The sequence below is a fragment of the Fringilla coelebs genome, assembly GCF_963513975.1.
Source record: "Fringilla coelebs genome assembly, chromosome: 16".
Taxonomy (NCBI): Eukaryota; Metazoa; Chordata; class Aves; order Passeriformes; family Fringillidae; genus Fringilla; species Fringilla coelebs.
The window spans coordinates 1,149,281-1,171,623 of NC_140042.1; the positions used below are offsets into that span (position 1 = coordinate 1,149,281).

Sequence of the window (22,343 nt, forward strand, 5' to 3'; positions counted from 1 at the left end):
ACTCAGGGAATGTTCCAGGCTTCCCCTCCCGGGTTGCTCCAGTGCTCCCAGGAGCAGAGGGAAGCACCCAGGCAGGCTGTGCAGGCAGTGCCAGGATCTCTGTGGGATGATAAGAGCAGGAGTCACAGCCCTGTTCCATGCCACGCGCTCCCAGCACTGTGTGTGTGCCACATTTCCTCTGCTGGGGCTTGGAGGGAACAGCTGGAATCCACAATGGGATGTGCAGTGGAGCCTCTAAGAAAAGCACTGCAGCCACACTCCCTCCTCTCTGCCGTGCTTTGTACTCCCTCAGACACCTCTGCTTAAGCTTTTGTTTCAGCAGAAGAGGAGAGGGACAGGGTTTTTAGGGTGGTGATAGCCTTGTCACCCCCAGCCAGATCCCAGGGGCACAGGGACCTGGTGAAAGGCTCTGAGCTGTGGCAGAGCCTGTGCAGGCAGCGTGGTGCTGCTGGCCCTCAGCAGAGTTGGGTGTCACCCCTCCCCAGATGCAAAAAAGGGTTGGAAAGCTCTGTGGAAAGAGTGAGCTTGCAAAGGAGGAGTTTGGGTACGGAAAGAGCAATCAATGGCACCTTCCATGGTTCCTATTGCTGTACCAGCTCTGGGCTCTCATGGATTGGTGCAGGCACAGCAGAAGGGCAGCTCTTACCTGAGACCTGCTCGTGATCCTCTGAGGTTGGCAGAGCTGCTGCCATCCCAGGCTCCTCAGTGATTCCAGCAGCATGCACAGTGACTCCTCAGTGATTTGTGTCCCAGAACTGCCCTCACAGCTAAAAAGAAATCTTCTCCCATTCCCTAAAGCCAAACACAGCACTCATCTGAAATCTGATGCAGAGTGATTCCCTGGGAGAAGAGTTTCCATTGGAAAATATCTTGGCTCCCACCCAGTGCTCTGTGAAGCAGTTGTGGAGCACAGCCTGTTACTGCTACCTGGGTGATTTTCTGGAAGAGGACTCTTAACATAAGCAGGAGTTGGTGAAGCCATTAGTCAGGATCCCTTCTGAGCTCCTTCACTATGCAGCAAAAAGAAGATTCCCTGGAGAGAACTGCAAATAGAGAGCCACTGCCATGAGGAGAGTGGCGTTGGCCAGAGATTCATAAGTAATGAATTAAATCTGTGCAGAGCAAAGGTTCCTATCAGAGTGTGGGAACATTATTTTACTCCTACGGAGGGAAAACATGAAGTCAGTGGCTTTATAGGCTGAGCTCTGCGACCTCTGATTGCATGGATCGGTGCAAAGGTTGGATCAGAAGTCTTAAAAAAATTACTGTAGACAAAACTGAGGTGGGGAAACAAAAGCTGGAAGAGGCCAAGGGTTAGGCTTTGTTAGTCTCTGATCTGTGTTAAGAAAATTCACTGTAGCTGGTATCTGTGGCGGATTGTGTTCCTACAGCAGCGAGGAAGGGCTTTATTTAAGGAAAATTAGAAGGAAAGGTGCTTCTGTGTGCAGGAAAGCTGTGCAGGGCATAGCACAGATCAAGCAGCAGGAGACAAAGCTGGAACTGTCTGGGTGGCACTCGAGGTTCTGCTGGGCTGACACAGACAACTGCCAAGGTTTAATGGAGAGGGAGGACACACCCTGCTTTCTGCAGGGAGTGCCAGGAGCATCCCTGGCTCCTGGATCTGTGTTTTATACAACACAATAACTTCAGTAGCCCAACAGCCAGACCCTGAGCTCCAAAGCCCTCCCTGTGCTCCCTCCTGTCACTCCCTGCACCCAGCAATTAACCATTCCTTGGAAAGCTCTGTGCCTTTCAGAGCCTTGCAGCACATGAACTGTCAAGGTAGCAGTGCCCCTGGCTTTGGGTAGTTGAACTTCTGATTCCATGCACAGATTGCATCTGACAGAGACACAAATTAAAGTGGCACTAACTTGGCTTTGCTTTGCTTTGTGTGTAATGCCCCGTGCTGTGCAGCCAGTCAGCTGGGAATATTTCCCTCTGGAATAAGTTAGTCTTTGCAGCAGTTAAAGGGTTAATTACTGGCCATCAGATCTCTCAAACAAGCCAGCAGAGCCCACTGTTGTGCTCTGTCTCGCTGTGGATTAGCCAGACACATCCAAGTCTGTAGCGTGGTCCCATCACTTCAGAGGGAGCTGGGAGAGTTTGGAAATTCCTCTCCCAACACCCCCTCCTGCAGGACCCACAGCCAGCTCCACTCTGGCTGCTTGGGAAGGACATTCCAGGAGTCATCAGAGCATCTTTTCACAGAATCCAGGATCGTTTAGGTTGGAAAACACCTCGGAGCTCATTGAGTCCAACCTGTGGCCGGTCCCCCTTTAGAGGATGGGCAGCCCAGCTCTGGATGCTCCTCTCACAGGTGGGTGCTCTGCTCAGCTCCCTGTGCACACTGACCACAGTTCCTCGGCTCCCACAGGGCAGGGGGAGCTCCTGGAGCTGCCCTTCCCTCTCCTGGCTTGCTCTGCAGCTCCTGGAGCTGCTGGATCCTGCAGCTGCCGTGGGGCTGTCAGCAAGGCCAGGAGCAGCTGCCCTGGGCAGTCAGGGGAGTGCAGTGCTTCCCTTGGCTTGGGAGGGAGCCGAGCTACTGGGGGCAGTGTTGGCTAAGGGCTGGAGCAGGGGAAGCAGGACTCCTGTTTAGTTTGCAGGCTGACCCTGCTGCTGTGGGCTGGGCTCCCAGGGCTTCCTCTGCATCCCTCTCCCTGGCTGAGCCGTGGGGCTGAGGCTTCACTGGGCATTGTCCTGGTTGGTTGTGGGAGCTGGGTGCTTGTGGAGTGCTTCAGTGCCTGGCTGCCCTGGGTTGGTCATTCCTGCTTGCCTGGTGCTCTGCTGTCCTCGTGAGGAGGCAGTGGAACATCCCCCAGCAGCTCTTGGGAAGGTGAATCTTCCCCCTGAGCAAGGTGAGCATCAGGGCAGCAAAAGGGAGATGTGGGCTCGCTTTGACAGGTTCATTGGTACCCTTGGTCCTGCCTTCCCACCCCTGCTTGAGCTTCAGCCTCTTCTTCCTCATCCTCTGAACCAAACACAGCCTTGTGCTGGGGAAACATCTCAAGTGGCAGGTCCTGGAGCCAGCAGGGTCCCACTGTGCTCCCACAGCTGGAGAACCTTTAATTTTGCTTTTGAAGCATCTGAAAAAGAAGCAAAGTTTCATTTTCTGCCCAGTTTGTATTTGTTGTTCAGGGCAGACCCATGAACAGAGACATCCAGCCCCAGCTGGGAGGTCAGAGTGGTGTCCAGGGCAGGGAGCAGCTCCTGAGAGGAGTGTGGCTGCATTTCAGTGTGTCCACTGGAGTTTGGGATGGCAGGGGCGGCTCCAGTCCTCCTCCTGGCTGCAAACCCACTTGTGCACTTCTTTGAACTCCTCAGAGCCCCAGTTCTGGCTGGCCCACAGGCTGTGTGACAGTAGAATCATGGAACAGCAGGATTGTTAGGGCTGGGAAAACCCTCCAAGATCGCTGGGTCCGACCATTCCCCCAGCGCTGCCAGGGCCACCACAAATCACATCCAGCCATTTCTTGGACCCCTCCAGGGTGGTGACTCCACCACCTCCCTGGGCAGCCCCTTCATGACAAAACTCTTGCAGAGGTCCAGCCTGAGCCTGCCCTTCCTGTTTGCCAGCAGGGTGAGGCTGTAGGAGCTGCGTGCGCAGGGCAGCGCAGCTGCCTGAGGTCACACAAACAGGAGTTTGTGTCCCAGCCCTGCCGTGTCCTGGGGCAGCAGAGTGTGACAAACACGTGGGGCTGCTGTGGTGGGGAGGTCCTGCGCTGGGAGCAGATGGGCTGGGGCTGCTCACGGACCCAGCTGCCCCTGGAGCATCTTCAGGGTGCTGGAGCTGCATCCCTGCTCCCAGCCTGCCCCGAGGCTGAGGTGTGGGTTGGCGTGGAGGGGGAATAGCAGCAGCTGGTCCCTGCATCCCTGTGCCTGCCTGTGAGGAGCTGGCCCTGCTCCTGGTGTCCCTGCAGGCAGCAGGATCCATTTGGTGGCACAAGGGGAGCCAGGTTCCGTCCTGGACCCGTGCTGGGGTTCTGGATTAATCATTAGTGCGCTTAATGGGTTGTAGCTCAGAGCCAGAGCCGTGCACATCACCTGAGACTCTGCACAGCAGTCAGGGGGATCGGTGCTGGCACAGCTCTGCTGCCCAGATCTGGGGCTCCCAGGAGGCAGGAGGGAATGGAGGCAGTGGTTAATAGGTAGGATGGAGTTAATCATCCACTGAATTCCTCAGCTACAAGCTCTCTCCTCAGTATTTTTTCTGGTGCTGTTGCTGGAAAGGAAATGGGGGTATGTGGAGCAAAACCACACTTAACAGCTCACAGTAGCCCTGGTGTGTGCAGGATTTCTTGCCTTGTGCTGAGGGTGGAGCTCCCCTCTGAGAGGAGATGCTTGGATGATCTGGTAGAGCTGAGCAGATATTTGCTGGGATATTTGATATATCTGCACCTTTCCCTTTGTGTGCCTGGGCCAGGACCTGGAGGAGGAAGTGTCTGCACTTTCACCTGCCTGAGACTCAGGAAAGATCTGTATTTTTCTCACAGTAGTCAATCCCCAGCAACTCAGACAAAAGTGAGAGAAGTTGTCTTAATTAATGAAATAACAAGGATGCAATTACTTACAAAAGTCCAGCTCTGCCAGCCCAAACATGAGTCGACTACCTCTCATAAATTTTGAGATTAAAAAGAAACAAAAGAAGGCCCAATGCTGGTGCCTTCTGTGTTTTGAGCCTGAACTCCCATGTAGGTGACACCTGGAAGCGTCTGTGTCTCACTGAGGAGGTACAGGGCAATAATAGATTTCAACAAAACAGAAGGGAAGGAAAAAGCAGAGATTATAATTTATTGTCATGATTCCAGGAGACAAGGGATCCCACCACTGTTCTTAGGACAAAGACTGAGTGTATTTTCTCATTCTTTTTGGGATAAAGATGAGTGCTGTAGAGCTTCATACCACAGGACCAGGTACAGGAATTTTTCACAAGTGAGTGAAAAATAACCCAGTTGGTGTTAGTCATGCTGCAGAATGTGTTAGCAGTTCAACAATGCCCTTAAACACCGAGTGGGATCCAATTGAAACCCATAAAAGTGAGGAAGTCTGGACTTGGAGCCTGTTCTTCTACCTGTGTACTCAGCTGTGGCACAAACAGCCCGGGATGGTGCTGGGATTTCTTTTTCCTCCATTAAGCAGCTGTCAGTTGTTTGCAGGGGTTTGGTTTCGTTGCTGCTCCTGTTTCCTGGTGCTCTGGTGCCCCGTCTGTCCAGGCTGGGCTGAGCTGAGCTGTGCTGCTGGGTTACAGCCCTGGGAGCAGAGGCTCTGTGGGTTACATAACCCTGCTGCAGGCAGCCAGGCAGCAGTGTCCCTGGGAGGAAGAGGGCTGCTATGGAAACCTAACTTGTTATTATTACATGGGAATGAGATTTATTATTTCGCTCTTCTGCCTCGGTTTGTGATTACGCCACGGAGCAATTTTTAGCCTTGGCAAGAAGCTGGTGTAGCATAGGACCAGAGATGCAGCTTAACTCTGTCTGCTGCCGATCCTGAGAGCAGGCAGATCCTCCTCCTGCTGATTTATGAGTGTCATCCCTCTGGATGTTGCTGTGCTGTCCAAAGTTTAGCCAGGATGTTTACCCAGAGCTTGCAGAGTGTCTGTGGAGCTGAGGAGGGCTCAGGCTGCGCTTTGGTGTCCTGCTTTGGGAGCCTTCCAGGGCTGGGAGCGGGGCACAGAGCACACTGCACGCCCTGGCCGCTCTGGCTGTGCCATTTCATTTGTCTTGGCCTTGCCTCGGTGTTCCCTTGCTCTTCTTTCCCTTTTAAACAAAGCAGATTTGTGGGTGGTTTGTGTGTGCCGTGAACACCCTCTTACAGAACCACCCTCGTGGCTTTCTGGAGAATAGGGAAGAGTAATTTTGGATTTAATCATTAAACTGGCACAGTCCAAGACAGTTACCTGAACCTGAAGTGAAGCATCAGCCTTGGGCTTCTGTTTTAACCAGCATGAATTGAAACGACAACCGCAAGAAGAAAATCAATCTGTTTTATGTAGGAAAAACATCCATGATCTGTAAGGGGTGTGACTTGCTCTTGTTTAAGGTGTCCCTGTCAGCTCCAGGGACATGTGCCCCCGTGGGTCTCTCGTGGTTTGTTTGCCCTTTCTTGGTGAGTTTTTCACTGTGGGATGTGTGGTGACTTCGGGTGTTGGACTTACACCTGGAGTTCAGGTGAATCAGCAGGTGGGCAGCTTAGGAAAAGCCCTGAGCTGAGGAAGATTTAAACTGGCTAATTAGGAAAAGATTTCTGAGAGGAAGAATCAGTACCAGTGTCATTCTCACCATGTGTGGGGAGTAGACAACAATTCTATATATTTTATATATTTAATTTTGAATATATTTCTATATATTTACAAAGATGTACATATTGACCTGGGAAGGAAATGTCTCTTGGCTGTGCATATGCAATGAAAAAGAGAAGAACCAGCACAAACAAGGCCCACGAAGCCACCTCAGCCTTATTGTGAGTTCTCCAAAGGAATGGAGGGTTCCAACCTTGTTCTGGTCCCATATACAAGGGAATGGCCAGCCTGGCTGAAGCCCAGCCTGGGATGTCTTACCAGCCCATGGCAGATGGAGAAATCAAACAGGGGACTTTGGGATGTGCCCTGTCCTTGTCAATGTGATGAAGAAATCAGGGGGAAAAGTGTCATAAAAACTGCTTGAAGAGCTGCTTGCCAGAGAGATGGAATAATTAAAGAAAAGGGGTGGCTGTAGTAGAAGGGAAAATGCTGATTGTGAATCATCAGCTGTCTGTGACTTTGCTGCTGTAGAAGGGTGAATGGCCAGGCTGTGTATTTGTGCTGGCAGTGAGAGATCCCTGCAATCACAGCCCTACCCTGTTTAGCTTTGCTACTATTTGGAGGAGCTGTGCCAGGACTCATTGGAATCCCCCAGGCAGATGTTTAGAAGATCTTTTAAAACTGGTGGGGCTGTGGGATCAGAAACCCTCGCCTGGTCTCCAGAGGAATTGGCTTTGTTTGAAAACAAGATCCTCAGTGGGATGCTGAAGGGTGTGAGGTGTTTTGTACAGCAGTGTTTAATGGGATCAGGAAAGGGATACCTCCCAGTAGTATTTGCAGGTATTAAATCATTAAGGAGATTAGCAGAGTTGCAAGACCTTTTTTTTTTTTTCTTTAGACAGTTTATTCCACATAATGATGTTCTTATAAAAGGATTAGAGGCATTGCTCCTGTGAGAGAAGGGAACAGGCACGGTGGTGATCCTCCCTTTAACAGATCCCTGACAGGACCTGCAGTCTGAAGTGAATGGAATCATCCTTCCTCTGATTCCTCAGAGAAAAATCACAGAATCGTGGAGTGCCTTGGGCTGTGCCTCAAGGACCATCTCATTCAGGGACACCTTCCCCTGGACCAGGTTGCTGCAGCCCTGTCCAGCCTGGCCTGGGAGACTCCAGCTGAGTCTGGATTGTGTTTGATTTGAGCAGCCTGCAGCAGCAGCAGCTCCCTGGGGCACGGGGGTGTGGGTCCAGCTCTGTGCCTGCTGTGCTTCCACCAGGAGCAGCCTGGGGCTCCTTCCCATGTCCTGTGTCCTGTGCTCTCCTCCTGTTCCTCCTGAGCCTGGGCTGAAAACGATGCTCTGGAGGTGAGCTGTGCTTGTCCTGGAACACGTGTGGCTGACCCACAGCTGTGGATAACCCGTGTGCCAGCCCAGGGGATGAGACCTTGCTCTGGGCTGGGCAGCTGGAGGCTCAGAGCCTTCCCTGTCCCTGCCCAGGGCACCAGGGAGGGTCTCACTGTCCCTGAGGAGGAGCACGGCCGTGTTCTCAGCCCCACGTGTCCCCTGAGCTGCACACCAGCCCTCCGGGGCACAGCGGGCTCTGCAGCTGCTGCAGGGCTGCACAGGAGCTGCACAGGAGCTGCACAGGAGCTGCACAGGAGCTCTTTTACAGCCAGCACAGACAGGCCCAGAAGGGCCAGAGGTCAGAGGGAAATTGTTCTTGTGGCTCTGGACAGGTGGGGATCAGTCCAGGCCAAGGGGAAGAGTTGAGCTGAGGGGAGCAGTGCAGGCAGCTTATCTCGGGGTCAGCTGCATCTTTCCAGGAGAAGCTGATGGCTTGGTTGAAGCATTCTTGCAGAGCTCTGTCCAGGGATCTGTCCCTGGGTCTCCCCCCCCCACACCTCCAGATATGTTGAGGGTGGATTTCTCAGCCCCTGACACTTGGCAGGAGTGTGGACAATAACTCTTCTCAGGCAGATCACGTTGTGGGTTTGGCTCTCTCCTGTCTGGTTCAGGTTTTCAAAGGAATGGGTAGAACTGGGTGTGCAAGTCCTGCTGAGCCCAGGAGATCCAGACCCTTCCTGGCTGCAGTGTCAGGCTCGTGTCATCCCAGCTGGGTCACTGCTCAGGAGTCACTTGTGTCACCTGAATCCTTGGAATTTTAAGGGGCTGTTGGTTATTTTGGTGTCCAGCTTGTGGGCGTGGGTGGATCCAGGGTGGGTCTGTTGGTCAGGGTGGGTCCAGAGGAGGGCACTGAGCAGGCTCCTGTGCACAGGGGTCCAGAGATCCAGAAATGGGCATCACCTGCACATGATCCGACTTGAGAGCACTCTGAGGAGTAGATTTAGATGGGATTTTGGGAAGAAATTCCTCCCTGTGAAGGTGTGGAGGCCTGGAAGTGTCCAAGGCCAGGCTGGACGGGGCTTGGAGCACCCTGGGTTAGTGGAAGGTGTCCCTGCCCATGGCAGGGGGTGGCATTGGGTGGGCTTTAAGTTCCTTTCCCACCCAAGCCATTCCAGGACTCTGTGAACTTGGCAGGGATCAATCAGATGGTTTTCTGTCTCCCAGACCTGTTCAGAAACTCTGCTGGAGGGGCAGCTGAGGCCCAGGCAAGCTGCTCCTTTTCCTCTGTACCTACTCTGGGGCCTCTGAACATCAGTGTTTTTGAAGCAGAAATATTCTGACTGCATCACAGAAGACTTCCTAATGCTGAAAGGAAGCAGCCCAACCACACACATTATTAATGCCAGAAACATGCAAATGGCTTTTGCACGGGAACCAGCAGCTCTATATTGGGTTCTAATTGGGTTTTGTTTTCAGAAGGAAGATATTTAAGGTTCTATACTGAACATGCTGCAAAAACATTGAGAGCAGAGCCCTCCAACCCAAACAACCACATTTGAAAAAGGCTGGGGGAGCTGGAATCAGGGATTAGGGGAAGCCTGTCCTTTGGCATCCTCAGGCCAGGTCCCTGTGCTCTGTCTGTCCCTGGCTCTGGGCTCTGCCCTGCCCTCTGATTTACAGCACTGAACATCAACCAGAGCCTAAGGAATTCCTCGAGTGTTTCTGTTCCAGTAGGGATTTGTGGGCCTGACTTTGAGTTATGGAGCCTTTGTGCTAGAGAGATGTTTACAACCGAACTTGGAAGCCCTTTCTCCCATGGATTCCTGGAAATACTGTTATCTCAAGCTTCAGGAGGAACTTCTGCACAGAGACCACCCAGGATCAGAGCTACCTGTCACCAGAGCACCTCTGCTGCCCCTGTTCCTGCGGGGAGACCGAAATTGGGCACGGGTTGGGCTGAGCCCTCGGCACCTGGGAGGGCTGGATCAGCTGTGGAGCAGCAGAGATGGAGACATCCTCATCAGCAGAGTGTCTGCCTACATGTGTGGTGCTGCAGCCTGGTGGACAGCAGAGTTCTGCCCTCCTTTCTGCTGGGGGAACATCCCTCCTGAGGGCCTGCAGGATTCTCCCTGCTGGACTCGTTTCACTCCTTCCCTTCCTGCTGCTGGTTCAGGCTGCCAGGTGTTTCTTTCCTTCCCTGGAGCTGGCTCTGCATCCACTGCTGTTGGTGCTCCTGCTTTCCTTTAGAGGCTTTTTAAAGATTTTATTTTGAGCCTCAGTTGCATTGTTACCATGTTTGCATCCTGCCAGTTAGTGATCACTGCACGAGGAGAGGACAATGTCCCTGTCCTGTCACCTGCCCCATGGCCACACCAGGTGGGCCACCAGCAAACCAGTTTAACCAGCAAGCCAGTTTAACCAGCAAGCCAGTTCAACCAGCAAACCAGTTCAACCAGCTGACCTGTAGGTCCACAGTGAGAAGCAGCTCCTTTTGCTGCTGTGATGGATGCTGCTTCTCAGAGGGGATGGAGAAACACCCCTGGTCCTTGTCTCTCCTGGGATTTCCTTTAGCACAAGAAAAAATTGGGCACCTGGAAGAAATGTGGTCCCCAAGCCTGCCTGAAAGGGACCTCAGAGAGGGGGATGTCAGTCCCCATGGCAGCAGTGGGAGCCTGGCTCTGTCCTGGCTCTGGGGGATGGCAGGGGAGCTGGACAGGGAGATGTGGCCGGAGCAGGCTGGACAGTGGAAGTGGCCGGAGCAGGCTGGACAGTGGAAGTGGCCGGAGCAGGCTGGACAGTGGAAGTGGCTGGAGCAGGGCTGGACAGTGGAAGTGGCTGGAGCAGGCTGGACAGTGGAAGTGGCTGGAGCAGGGCTGGACAGTGGAAGTGGCCGGAGCAGGCTGGACAGTGGAAGTGGCCGGAGCAGGCTGGACAGTGGAAGTGGCTGGAGCAGGGCTGGACAGTGGAAGTGGCTGGAGCAGGCTGGACAGTGGAAGTGGCTGGAGCAGGCTGGACAGTGGAAGTGGCTGGAGCAGGGCTGGATAGTGGGATGGGACTGGAGCAGAGCTGGACAGTGGAAGTGGCTGGAGCAGGCTGGACAGTGGAAGTGGCTGGAGCAGGCTGGAGAGTGGAAGTGGCCAGGGCAAGGCTGGACAGTGGAAGTGGCTGGAGCAGGGCTGGATAGTGGGATGGGACTGGAGCAGGGCTGGACAGTGGAAGTGGCTGGAGCAGGACTGGACAGTGGAAGTGGCCGGAGCAAGGCTGGACAGTGGAAGTGGCTGGAGCAGGGCTGGACAGTGGAAGTGGCCGGAGCAGGGCTGGACAGTGGAAGTGGCCGGAGCAGGGCTGTGCTCCAGGCAGGAGCTGGCCCAGCGTTACATAACGCACCAGAGACACGTTCAAGTGATTAATTTGAGGCTCTGGCAGCCGCTTCCCTGTAATAATATTTTAAACATTACTTTTCCACTGGCCCTTGCCAGCGATCGTTATTTTGCGCTGTGGAGGCTGTAAAATTTCACTTCAAGGATGGGTTTCACTCCCGTTACAGAATGTGTCTGGAATGTGCAGATGTTTCCTTCGGGGAATAGGGAGCCAATGGGCTCTAACACATCAGCCCTGCGGGGAGGACTCAGCGTGCTAAGCAGCCCTATTCACAAAATCCCAAACAAACACACACACACGGGGCTGTGCTGGGCATGGGGCTCCTGGCCCTGGGCATGGACACCCAGGGGCTGCCGGGGCTCAGGAAGGTTCTGGGCTGGGGTGGCTGCAGAGTGACCGTCTGTGACCATCACAGCCCCACGTATTCCTGGTTTCTGGAGGAGTTGTGCAAGCTTTGGCTGGCTGGGTGCAGATAAGGTGGTTTGGGATGATGTGGTCGCTGGGGAGCCTTCCAGCCCAAACCATTCCGGGTTCTGGTGGTTTTGAACTGGGAGAGGGCGGGGTTGGATGGGATATTGGGAAGAAATCCTTGACTCAGAGGGTGGCGAGGCCCTGGCACAGGTTGCCCAGAGGTGGAAGTGCCCAAGGCCAGGTTGGACAGGGCTTGGAGCACCCTGGGGTAGTGGGGAAGGTGTTGGATTGGAGCTGGATGAGCTTTAAGGTCCCTCTTAACCCAAACCCTCCTGGGGTTCCATCACTAACCTCCCACAGGTATCCAAGGGTTGTGCATGTCAAGGACAAAGCAGCTGCTGTGAATGTGCCAGAATTAGAGAAAATGGGAAGATGGGATTTGATTGCACAAAAGAATAGATTGCATGGAGAGTGGAAAAGACTGAAAATTGCTTTTTATAGAACAGCTTCAAATTAAGGAGCTTCAAATTAAGGCTGTAACTATCCCTGAGGGATATGTGGTAGGGCTGGTCCTCTTTTAATAGGATGATACAGCAGAGCATTATTTTTTTTTTACTTCTGTAATTTTCTCTTTCCTTATCATCTTCACTGCAGAGATAACAAAGCATTGGGGCATCAGGTCCTTAAAGAGGAGCCCTTAAAGGGTCAGTCATGGACACAGGGAAAGCTGCAGAGGGACTTGGGAGGGCCAGGACGGGGGGGAATGGCTTCACACCAGCACAAGGAGGGTTAGGTGGGATACTGGAGAGAAATTCTTCCTGTGAGGGTGGTGGGACACTTCCAGGGCATGTGTTGCCCGGAGAAGCTGTGGATGCTCAAAACTCTGGCATTGTGAGAGCCTGAATGAGCAGTGGAAGCTGTCACAGAAAATAGATAGATGAGATAGGAAAGAGTAATGTTGGTTGTGATGACTCGGGCCTGTTGGACACTGATGAGCCAAAGAGTCTTCAGGAAAAGTCTCTGTCCAGCAAGGCTGGGAAGAGTAAAGAGTTTTTCCAAGTATATTGGGAATTAAAGGAGTTAAATGATACTGGTCTGTTAATAGATGAACATGGTCAAATTATCAATGAAGATACAGAAAAGGCAGCACTGCCCAGTAAATATTTCTGTTTTCTATTTGGAAAAAAGCCAGGTGATGTATCTGTATCATATGAGGATGATGAAACACTTTCCACTCCAACAGTAACCGAGGAGGATGTTAAACAGCTGCTATTAATGTTAGACCTTCTTAAACCAGCAAGTTCAGATATTTTGCATCCAAGAATTTTAAAAGATCTGGCTGAAGAGTCCTCTGGGCTATTAATGTTAGCTTTTAATGCATTTTAGGGCCTTAGGGAGATTCCCAGGGACTGGATCAAAACAAACATGGTGCCAGTGGGAACAGAAGGTGAATGGGGTGGTACAGACATTCATCACCACAATGTCCTGAATTTCTGTCCCAGGGAGAAACAATGCTGTGCCTAGCATGGCATTAGCTAAAAATTAAAGGGGATGGTGTAATTAGTGGCAGTCAACATGGAAAATCCACTTATGGAAAGTAGATCTTTCTGCCTTTTAAGTAACTTTGCAGATGGAGGAGCAGAAGATGCTGACGTTGATGTAATACACATCTGATTTCTGCAAGAAGTCAGAATTTGAATTCTGAGTCAAGTTTTTGAGTTTGACTCAATGTCACATGTATTTGTGACATTGGAATGAAAAAAAGTCAACGCTACAGATGTTAAAGGGATTAAAGCTTGGCTTCAGAATGTTTCATAGAACGATAGACTTGACCCAAGCGATTGTTTGGGTTGGAAAACACCTCAAGGCCATCCAGTTCCAGCCCCCTGCCATGGGAAGGGACACTTCCCACAGGATCAGCTTGCTGCAAGCCAAACCTTTCAATGATTCTCAGTCTTTGTGTGGGATGGGAACATCCTCTGGAAGGCTGGGAGCTGCCTGCTGGGGCTTGGGCAGGAGTAGGAGTGTGGAACCCGTGTGGAACCCGATGATTTGCAGTGTTTGAGCCGCTGGGATAAACCATGGAGAGCAGCCCTGACATCAGGGTTGTGCTGCAGCCGTGCTTTGGCCAGGGCTGGGGGTCTGAACGTGCTGCACTTTTTGGATTTTTTGCTCTCAGCCCTGCTGCTCTGGGGGTTTTCTGTCACAGAGAGTGGCTGTGAACCCAGGGCTGTGCTCAGCATCGCAGAGCAGCACCAAAGTTTACTTTGGGCTATTTTTAAACATATCAAGTACTAATCTGACGGCCCCAAATCCGTGAGTTTTCCCTCTGGGAGGAAGAAAGTAAGTCAGGAGGCTCATCGGCTCTCCAGCACAGGCTGTGCTGCAAAATCCTGCTCAGAGTTGGTCTCCATCACTGACAATGCTCTGCCAGGAGCCAAGTGGGTTTTCCTTTCTTCTTGTCCTTTTCCCCATTAGTGTTTTACCCATGCTGGAGCTGAAGGATGTTGGTGAGAGCCTGAAACGGGGAGCCTCTTAAATGAAATGTTATTGGTAAGACATACTGGAGATGAAAATCAAGTGACAGACAGGGCTAAAATAGACACAAAACTGATTTTCCTCAGCAACCACCCAGGAACCTGGGAAACCTGGAGGTGTTGGAGGGGGCTGTTAGCTGAAGGCTGGACAGATTGGGACTGGACAGATTGGGACAGATTGGGACTGTCAGCTCTGAAGGGAAAAGGTTTGAGGAGCGTTACCTGCCCTGGGAAGGGACAGTCCAGGTCTGGGGACAGGGGCACTGGAGGTTGTGTCCTTGTCAGCACTGAGGCAGGTCCTGGCAGGTCAGTGTGGAGCCAGGCTGGTGCCATCCCCATCCCTGTGCTCCACCTGCCTGCAGGTGCTGTGGGCTGGGGAATTTGGGAGCAGGACGTGGAGCTCAGACTTTGCAAGGGACTCAGGAGGAAATGGCCAAACCCCTTCCATTTGGTCTGCTCAGCTTTGTGCTGCTCCAGCAGCGGGAGGGGTGTGCTGACACTGTCCTTCAGCTCTCCTGTGCTTCTGGATCCAGTGTGCCCTCTGTGTGTCTGCTTCACCTGCCAAGAGAGCCTTTGCTGCTGTTTCTCCTAAATCCTCCACCCTTTGTGCCCTCCAGGGCTTGGAGCAGCCTGGGCTAGTGGAAGGTGTCCCTGCCTGTGGCAGGAGGTGGCACTGGGCAGTCTGGCGGGTCCCTTCCCACCTAAAGCATGGCAGGGTTCCTGATCCCCTGTCAGGGCTGTGTTTTGCTGCTTGAGGCTTTGTTTCCCTTTGTTTGTGCTGCCGGTGCCTGACAACGCTCTGACTGCTCTGTGGGAGAGTTATTTCCCAGCTGTTTGAAGAAATGGCTTTTGATCTGATACTGCCTTATCAGTCTCACATTCTCTCGGCTGGGTTGTGCTCTGAGCTCAGCTCAGAAGTGCCATGAAGGTTTTTGCAGGTCTCCCTGGGTTCTGGAGGCTCAGGCAGTCCCTGGTTCGTGGCTCTCATTCTGTATCAGTGATGCCCAAATTGTTCCCCTGTTCCTTTTGGGGTACAAAACACAGGTACCCCAGAAGTTTTCCAAGGAACAGCCCATTCAGGCTTTAGCAGTGTTTGCAGGTGGGATGTGTGCTTTGGAGAAGATTTCCTGGAGTTCTCCATGTCCCTTGGCTCCAGCTCCCCTGTCGGCTCAGTGTCACATCCCTGTGATCAGTCAGCATTATCCTCAGCCCCCTGCACCCTGTGAACCCTGCCCGTGGCTCCTTTCCTGTGGACTGCAGAATTTACAGTGCTAGGGCTGAATTGCATTGGGGTTTTACTGTTTCCCACATCCCCAGAGGACAGCTGTCCAGGGAAAAGCCTGACTTACAAAATAAACACCAATTGAGTCATAAAAGACCAGGATGCAAAGATTACCTACGCCATTCCCCGTCCCAGTGGTGAGTTAATATCAGTAATACCTAAACATTTATTGAGAACTCTTCACTTTGTGTAAGGAAGATTAAGCACTGAGTAGCTCAGCTGTGTAATCCCTAAATTACAGCTTCCAGAGGGCTCCCTTTTTGTGGTGAAATCAAACGTTCCTGGGCTGCCAGCAGGCTGACTTGGAGCCGTGCTGGGTGCTCAGGAGAGCAGAGCTGGGTGCTGCAGTGGCTCTGTGCTGGCACTCAGGGGCACAGGACGTGGGAGCAGAAGAGTTTGGGGGAAGGAGTGGGCTCTGCATGGAAAGCAGTGGCTTAGGGCTGCGAGAGGATCTGCTCGAGCTGTGCCACGTGTGCTAGGAAGATAGTTGGATTTATCACATCTTTGGTTGCTTTGCAGACTTTCCATGAGACAAATGAGTGTTTGCAGGGCTGACATTTCCCTGGCTGGAGCTGCAGACAGCTCGTTTACGTGCGGCGCTAATTATGGACAGAGCTTGATTGCAGTGTTGGGGTTCTGGAGCTCTCTCTCTGCAGTGTTGGGGTTCTGGAGCTCTGCAGTGTTTGGGTTCTGGAGCTCTCTGCAGTGTTTGGGGTCTGGAGCTCTGCAGTGTTGGGGTTCTGGAGCTCTGCAGTGTTTGGGGTCTGGAGCTCTGCAGTGTTTGGGGTCTGGAGCTCTCTGCAGTGTTTGGGGTCTGGAGCTCTGCAGTGTTTGGGGTCTGGATCTCTCTCTGCAGTGTTTGGGTTCTGGAGCTCTCTGCAGTGTTTGGGTTCTGGAGCTCTCTGCAGTGTTTGGGTTCTGGAGCTCGGCAGTGCTGGGGTTCTGGAGCTCTCTGCAGTGTTTGGGGTCTGGATCTCTCTCTGCAGTGTTTGGGTTCTGGAGCTCTCTGCAGTGTTTGGGTTCTGGAGCTCTCTGCAGTGTTTGGGGTCTGGAGCTCGGCAGTGTTGGGGTTCTGGAGCTCTCTGCAGTGTTTGGGTTCTGGAGCTCTGCAGTGTTTGGGTTCTGGAGCTCTCTGCAGTGTTTGGGGTCTGGAGTTCTCTCTCTGCAGTGTTTGGGTTCTGGAGCTCTCTCTCTGCAGTGTTTGGGTTCTGGAGCTCTCTCTCTGCAGTGTTTGGGTTCTGGAGCTCTCTCTCTGCAGTGTTTGGGTTCTGGAGCTCTCTCTCTCTGCAGTGTTTGGGTTCTGGAGCTGTCTCTCTGCAGTGTTTGGGTTCTGGAGCTCTCTCTCTCTGCAGTGTTTGGGGTCTGGAGCTGTCTCTCTGCAGTGTTTGGGGTCTGGAGCTCTCTCTCTGCAGTGTTTGGGTTCTGGAGCTCTCTCTCTGCAGTGTTTGGGGTCTGGAGCTCTCTGCTGTTCCCATCCCTGCCCTGGTGTCACAGGGCTGGCTGGTGCCTCAGCTTTCTCCTGGTTCTGTGCCACCCGCAGTCAGCCCAGGGCTGGCACTGGCCCTGCTCCTTCCCTCACTGGTCCCTCTGACGGTGCCAGGGACCTCTCAGCACGGTGCCATCCCTCTGTCCCCCTCCCTGTCCCCTTCCTGGCCTCCCCACGCTCCCTGGTGTGCCCCCCTCACCTCTGGCTCTGTTTGGATGTTGGGGATGCAGAGATGGAATCAGCTCAGGGTCAGGATGACTTGTAAGAGCAGCTGAGCTGCGGGTCCTGGATTTTGGGAGCCCCTGGCAGCCCCCTGGGCAGGGAGAGGGATGGAGCACAGGGTGCCATGGCTGCAGGACAGCCCTGCCAGAGCATGACGTGCTGCCTGAGGTCACACATCCCCTCTGTTCCAGGCTCCATCCCTGCTCGGCTCCACAGCCTTATTTGGGCAGGTCTGCGGGGAGCTGCTGGCTGCAGGGCTCTGAGGAGCTGCTCCTGGAGCGCAGGAGACAGCTCTGCAGACAGCTCCCACCTGCAGGGAGCCCTTCTCCTGACCCTGCTGGGGCTGCCCTGGCCGTGCTCTGAATGCTCCATCCATGGCTGGGCTGCCCTGGCTGTGACAGGGGTGCCCTGGCTGTTGTGAGGGTGTCCTGGCTGTGCTTGGGATGCCCTGGCTGTTGTGAGGGTGTCCTGGCTGTGCTTGGGATGCCCTGGGTGTGCTTGGGATGCCCTGGGTGTGGCTGGGATACCCTGGCTGTGCTTGGGATGCCCTGGCTGTGCTTGGGATGCCCTGGCTGTGCTTGGGATGCCCTGGGTGTGCTTGGGATGCCCTGGGTGTGCTTGGGATGCCCTGGCTGTGCTTGGGATGGCCTGGGTGTGGTTGGGATGCCCTGGCTGTGCTTGGGATGCCCTGGGTGTGGCTGGGATGCCCTGGGTGTGCTTGGGATGCCCTGGCCGTGACAGGGGTGCCCTGGCTATTGTGAGGATGCCCTGGGTGTGGTTGGGATGCCCTGGCTGTGACAGGGGTGCCCTGGCTGTGACAGGGGTGCCCTGGCTGTGGCTGGGATGCCCTGGCCGTGACAGGGGTGCCCTGGCTGTTGTGAGGGCTTCGGGAGGGCTCTGCTCTCTTCAGGAGAGCACAGGGTGAACAGACCATGAACAGAACGTGGCAGAGATGCTCCTCTCCCCTTGCATTTCCTATCAGCAATCAGGATTTTGCTGTAGGGAGAAAGACATTCCATTTTTAGATGAATTCCTGTGAAAAAGCTTTTTGGGGCAAATTCCTCAGAGGGAGCCAAGTACTTGAGCCAGCATTGGAAACTCATAAATTCAGCATGCACAAATAAATTGTCGTGGTGCTGTGACAGCCTCGGGGAGATGAGGGTGCTCACAGGGAAAGGCCCCTCTTGTTCTGGGCTGCAGCTCCTGGGGGCAATGTGTGGTGCAGCTGGAATCCTTTTGCCTTGGAACATCCCTGCTTCAGCGTGGCTGAAACCAGTAACTGGGGGTGCAGATCTCCCTGTGCCCTGCACACAGGAGAATCCCTGGTGTTTCAGATTTCCAGAGCCATTTGTGGAAATAATCTCCCTCATCACCTCTGCACATCAGTGCTGCTGCTTCTGCTGTGCTTCCTTGGAGAGGTGCAAGCCAAAAGACGAAGGGAAAAAGGAATCTGATCAGCAAAACCTGTAATTTTTCCTGGCTCAGGCAGGCAAAAGCACACAGAGTTTTTCCTGCTCTTTTCTGGAAAGTCTGTTCTGTGTGTCAGGCAGGATCAGCTCCATGCTGCCTTTTGTTCCTGGAGACAGGCAAGTGTTTGCCATGGCAACCTGGGAGGCAGCCCTGGGGCTGTGCAGGGCATCTCTGGCACTTTGTGGCTCTGGCAGGCTGTGGAAGGCTCTGGAAGCTCTGGGCTTCACTGTGCCTCAGCAGGGCCATCTCACATGTCCCTGTCCTTGTTCTCATTGCTCACAGGGTGTGGAGCAGTGCAGCCTGGCTTCTCACAGAATCCTGGAGTGGGTTGGGTTGGAAGGGACCCTAAAGCCCACCCAGTGCCACCCCTGCCATGGCAGGGACACCTCCCACTGTCCCTGGGTGCTCCCAGCCCTGTCCAGCCTGGCCTGGGACACTCCAGGGGTCCAGGGGCAGCCCCAGCTGCGTGATGGGGTAAGAAATGGGAGCGCTGCTGGAGCTGTGTTTCCCTCTGGGGCTTTGCTGCCCCAGGGAGCCCCAGCCTTGCTGGTGGCTCTCAGACCTGGGGCTGCTCTCCGGGGCCCTGCTCTGTCCCGGCTGGGCAGGCTCCTCTCGCTCAGACGCTCTCCGTCTCCGGATGCTTTTCCCATTACTGTTCTGGCAGGGCTCCCCGCACCAGAGGGGCTGGGGAAGTTCTGCCCTGCCTCTGCCTCCCTCCCTTTTTGTGAGATGGAGGCAGAGCCCACAAATGACATAATGAGAGCATGACATCAGCCTTGGCAGCGGGGCCACCGAGCTCTGCCCAGCTTTGTATGTTCTGTGGAAGGAGGGAGCGAACAGCAGTGCCCCAAAGCAGCCTGGCCACAGCAGTGGGCAGGAATGACCCCTGGGCTGGCACTGGGGGGGCTCCTGGGCATCAATGAGGGATGGAGAGGGTGGCACTGAGCCCTCCTGCTCCCTCCTGCTGCCCTCATCCTCTCATTCCCCCCCTCTTCCATCGGTGCTGCTGCGGGGCAGCAGCTGAGAAAGGAGCCAGTTCCTGGTGCCTTTTCCTCCAGAATTCCCCCAGAATTCCCCCAGTCCGTGGGCAGCAGGTCAGGCTGGGGGTGTGCGTGCTGGATCCACCCTCACCCTCTCTGTGGGTGTGCCAGCTCAGGGATGCACCCAGCATCACACAGGCAGTCCTGGCGGGGTGGGATGGAGCTGAAGGCTCCCAAGGCTCAGGCTGACGCCCTCATTACTGAACATTCCCTGATTTCCCAAAGCTTCACCTTCCTCACTAAACCACCTCCCCTCTCCAGAGCGTTTGAGTCTCTCCCTTAGCTGGGCTGGGTGGTGGAGTGTGGCAGTGTGGGGAGCTCTCAGTGGCACACCTGGAGCCCTGTGCTGCAGCCTGCTGAGTTCTGGTGCCCCATGTCCCGCAGAGGGACACTGCATGGCCCCACTTGGCAGGACTGAGCCCTGTGCCTCGTGGCTGCCCTTTTCCAGGAGGCACAGCGTGTTCCCCCAGTCCCCCCAGCCCCAGGAAAGGACATTTTCCCTGCTCCTCGTGGGGAGGGCGTCAGGCTGTGTGTGCAGGGACTGTCAATGGAGAGCCTTGTTTGCTGCTGGCTTCGGCTCTGCCTTGAACCTGCTCTGAATTTCCTCTGGCCTGGCAGTGGGCTGGGAAAACACAGTCGTGGCAGTTCGTGGTGCCGCCAGGCTGGGCTGTCCCACAGCTCTGCCTTGCCTTTGATTGCTCAGTGTTCCCTGGCTTGTTTTTTTCTCTGCAGCCCAGCTTGCTTCCCAGGCACCTCTCCCATGCCAGGAAGGCACAGTGATGGATGATTTTCCACGCATGTTGCCGAGGGAGCGGTGGGAGAGGGCAGGCAGTGGCTCCACCACCGTTCCTCACTCCTCCCAGCTGTGCTGCCACCAGCAGCTCTGCACCAGGAGGGCAGGGAGGGTGAAAACTGAGGGGTTTTGCAGCAGCTCCTCATGGGATCCTGAGGACAAGGCAACAGCAAGGGAGCTGCCCTGGTTAGTGGGTGGCAGTGGGTGCCAGCCTGGCCTGGATGCAGCTCAGCAGGGTCTGTGGGTGTGGGAGCCAAGGGCATCCCTGGGCAGTGCAGTGGCAGTGTGGGTTTGGGTTGATTGCAGCCTCCAGGGGTTCAGCCTCTGGAGCTGAGCCCAGCTCTCCCCTGGGAGATCTCTGCAGGCTGGGCTCTGGGGCAGGGTGGTCCCAGGGGTGAGCTCAGCTCAGCACACCTGATGGCAGGGAGTGCAGGATGTGCAGGATGCCGGCCTGACATCGCCTTTATCAGCAAATAAAGGACAGCAAGGCACAGGAGCCCTCTCCAGCTGTGAGACCCAGCAGTGCTGGCACCCCAAGGACAGGATCTGAGTGTCTGACCCCTTCCCCAGCTCCCCCTGCAGCCAAGGAGCACCTTGGAAGAGGCTCTTGGCAGTGGCAGAGCCCTGTTCTTGTAGCAGCTGGAGGGTTTGTTTTGGAGGTTCTGCTTGTCTGGGCGAGGAGCAGGAAGGCATCTGAGCTGAAACTCCCATTTCCTTTCCTTGGACTCGAGGTGCTGCCTAAAAACCAAATGGGCGACTTCCAGGTATTTCAGAGCAGAAGGGAAATATTTGTACTGCTCTCCCTTGGGGGTCTGGTCCTTCTGGCCCTTCCCCACACGGTGCAGGAGGGACAGAGGGGCTCAGGGCACAACAATGCTCAGGGCAGGTGGAGCTGGGGCATCCCTGAGCAGGATCTGCCCTGGCTGGAGCACCTGGGTTCCATCCCAGTCTCTGTGTCAGCTTCCAGTGGGAGCTGGGAGCAGGTTTGGGGGTGGCTTTGCTGTCCCCTGTGCAGAGAGGGGCTCAGCCAGGGATGCTCTGTGTCCTGCACTGCTGTCCCAGCTGCTCTGATCGCTGGTGTGATCCCATATTTTGGGTAATGTCCTTTATCTAATGTGTTTACTGAGCTGGTATTTTGCACATTTCTTGGACTTCTGCATTGGAGTTGCTGGTGAACTCTTCTGAATCCACTCTCAGCTTGGCAAATAACTCCCAGACAGCAAAACCAGGGAAAATAAACCTTTTAAAGAGACATCCATCCCTGTCACTTATCCCCAGTTTCCTGGAATCGTGCATCATTTTCCTGCCAGTTTGGCAGAATTATTTTCATTTGGATAAATGAAGTTTAAATGTCAGATCAAACCAAGAAATAATTGATTAAGGGGTAAAAATAACAGCTGAGACAGCCAGGAGAAGTGAGAGGAGGTGTTTGTAGGAAGAAAGGTGAGAAAGGAGTATGGCAAAGTGTGTCCAGCCCTGTTCTCTCCTGGGAGCTCAGCCAGAAATCCATGAAGGGCAGAGCCATCCCATGGGCTTGGGGGAAGTGTTCTGGTGCTGCTGAAGGGAAGCGTAGGCCAAAGAGATTTTTCTGAAAACCAATGCTGAAGGTTATTGGGAACAAGTGGAGACTGATGAGCCAAACTTTTGGTTCTCTGAGTGACATTTGAATGTGGGGAGGGAGATGGTGGGTGAGGGAGGAGAGAGCTGGGCTGGACAGGGACGCTTTGGTTTGGATCAGCTGGAGGCTGTTGGTGTTACTGGGAGCAACTGGAGACTTTTTTGAGCAGTGTTCCTTTTAGAACGGCAGTCTGTCCTGATTTCAGACGGAAAATATTCTTTGTTGCTGCTTCTTCTTCCATTTTAAGCTTTTCCAAAGAGAGACAAAAAGAAGTTTAGAACGTGGAGTTGACGCATCAATTGTGTAATTACTGATCAGGGCTTTGGCACGACAAACACACTTGGAAGTTCATAATGAATTTTTCTCCGAGTTAATTACCACTTGAGTCTAAAGTGCTTCTTAATGACTTCTTTGAACATAGATTAGACTTGAATATCTTTCAAGAGGATGCATCACTTTGAGTACCACGTGTGGCACGGTGTGATTGCTCCAGGTGTGCTGAGAGTGGGGGCACGTCCTGAGG

At 54.0% G+C, this 22,343-nt stretch overlaps 1 protein-coding gene across 1 annotated transcript in view; it reads left to right on the forward strand.

Moving 5' to 3' along the window:
- Positions 1–22,343, forward strand: part of LOC311159863 (polycystin-1-like) — a gene marked incomplete at both ends in the record, with an annotated part of 35,445 nt that overhangs the window by 8,028 nt on the left and 5,074 nt on the right. The gene's annotated exons all lie outside the window — the stretch shown is intronic.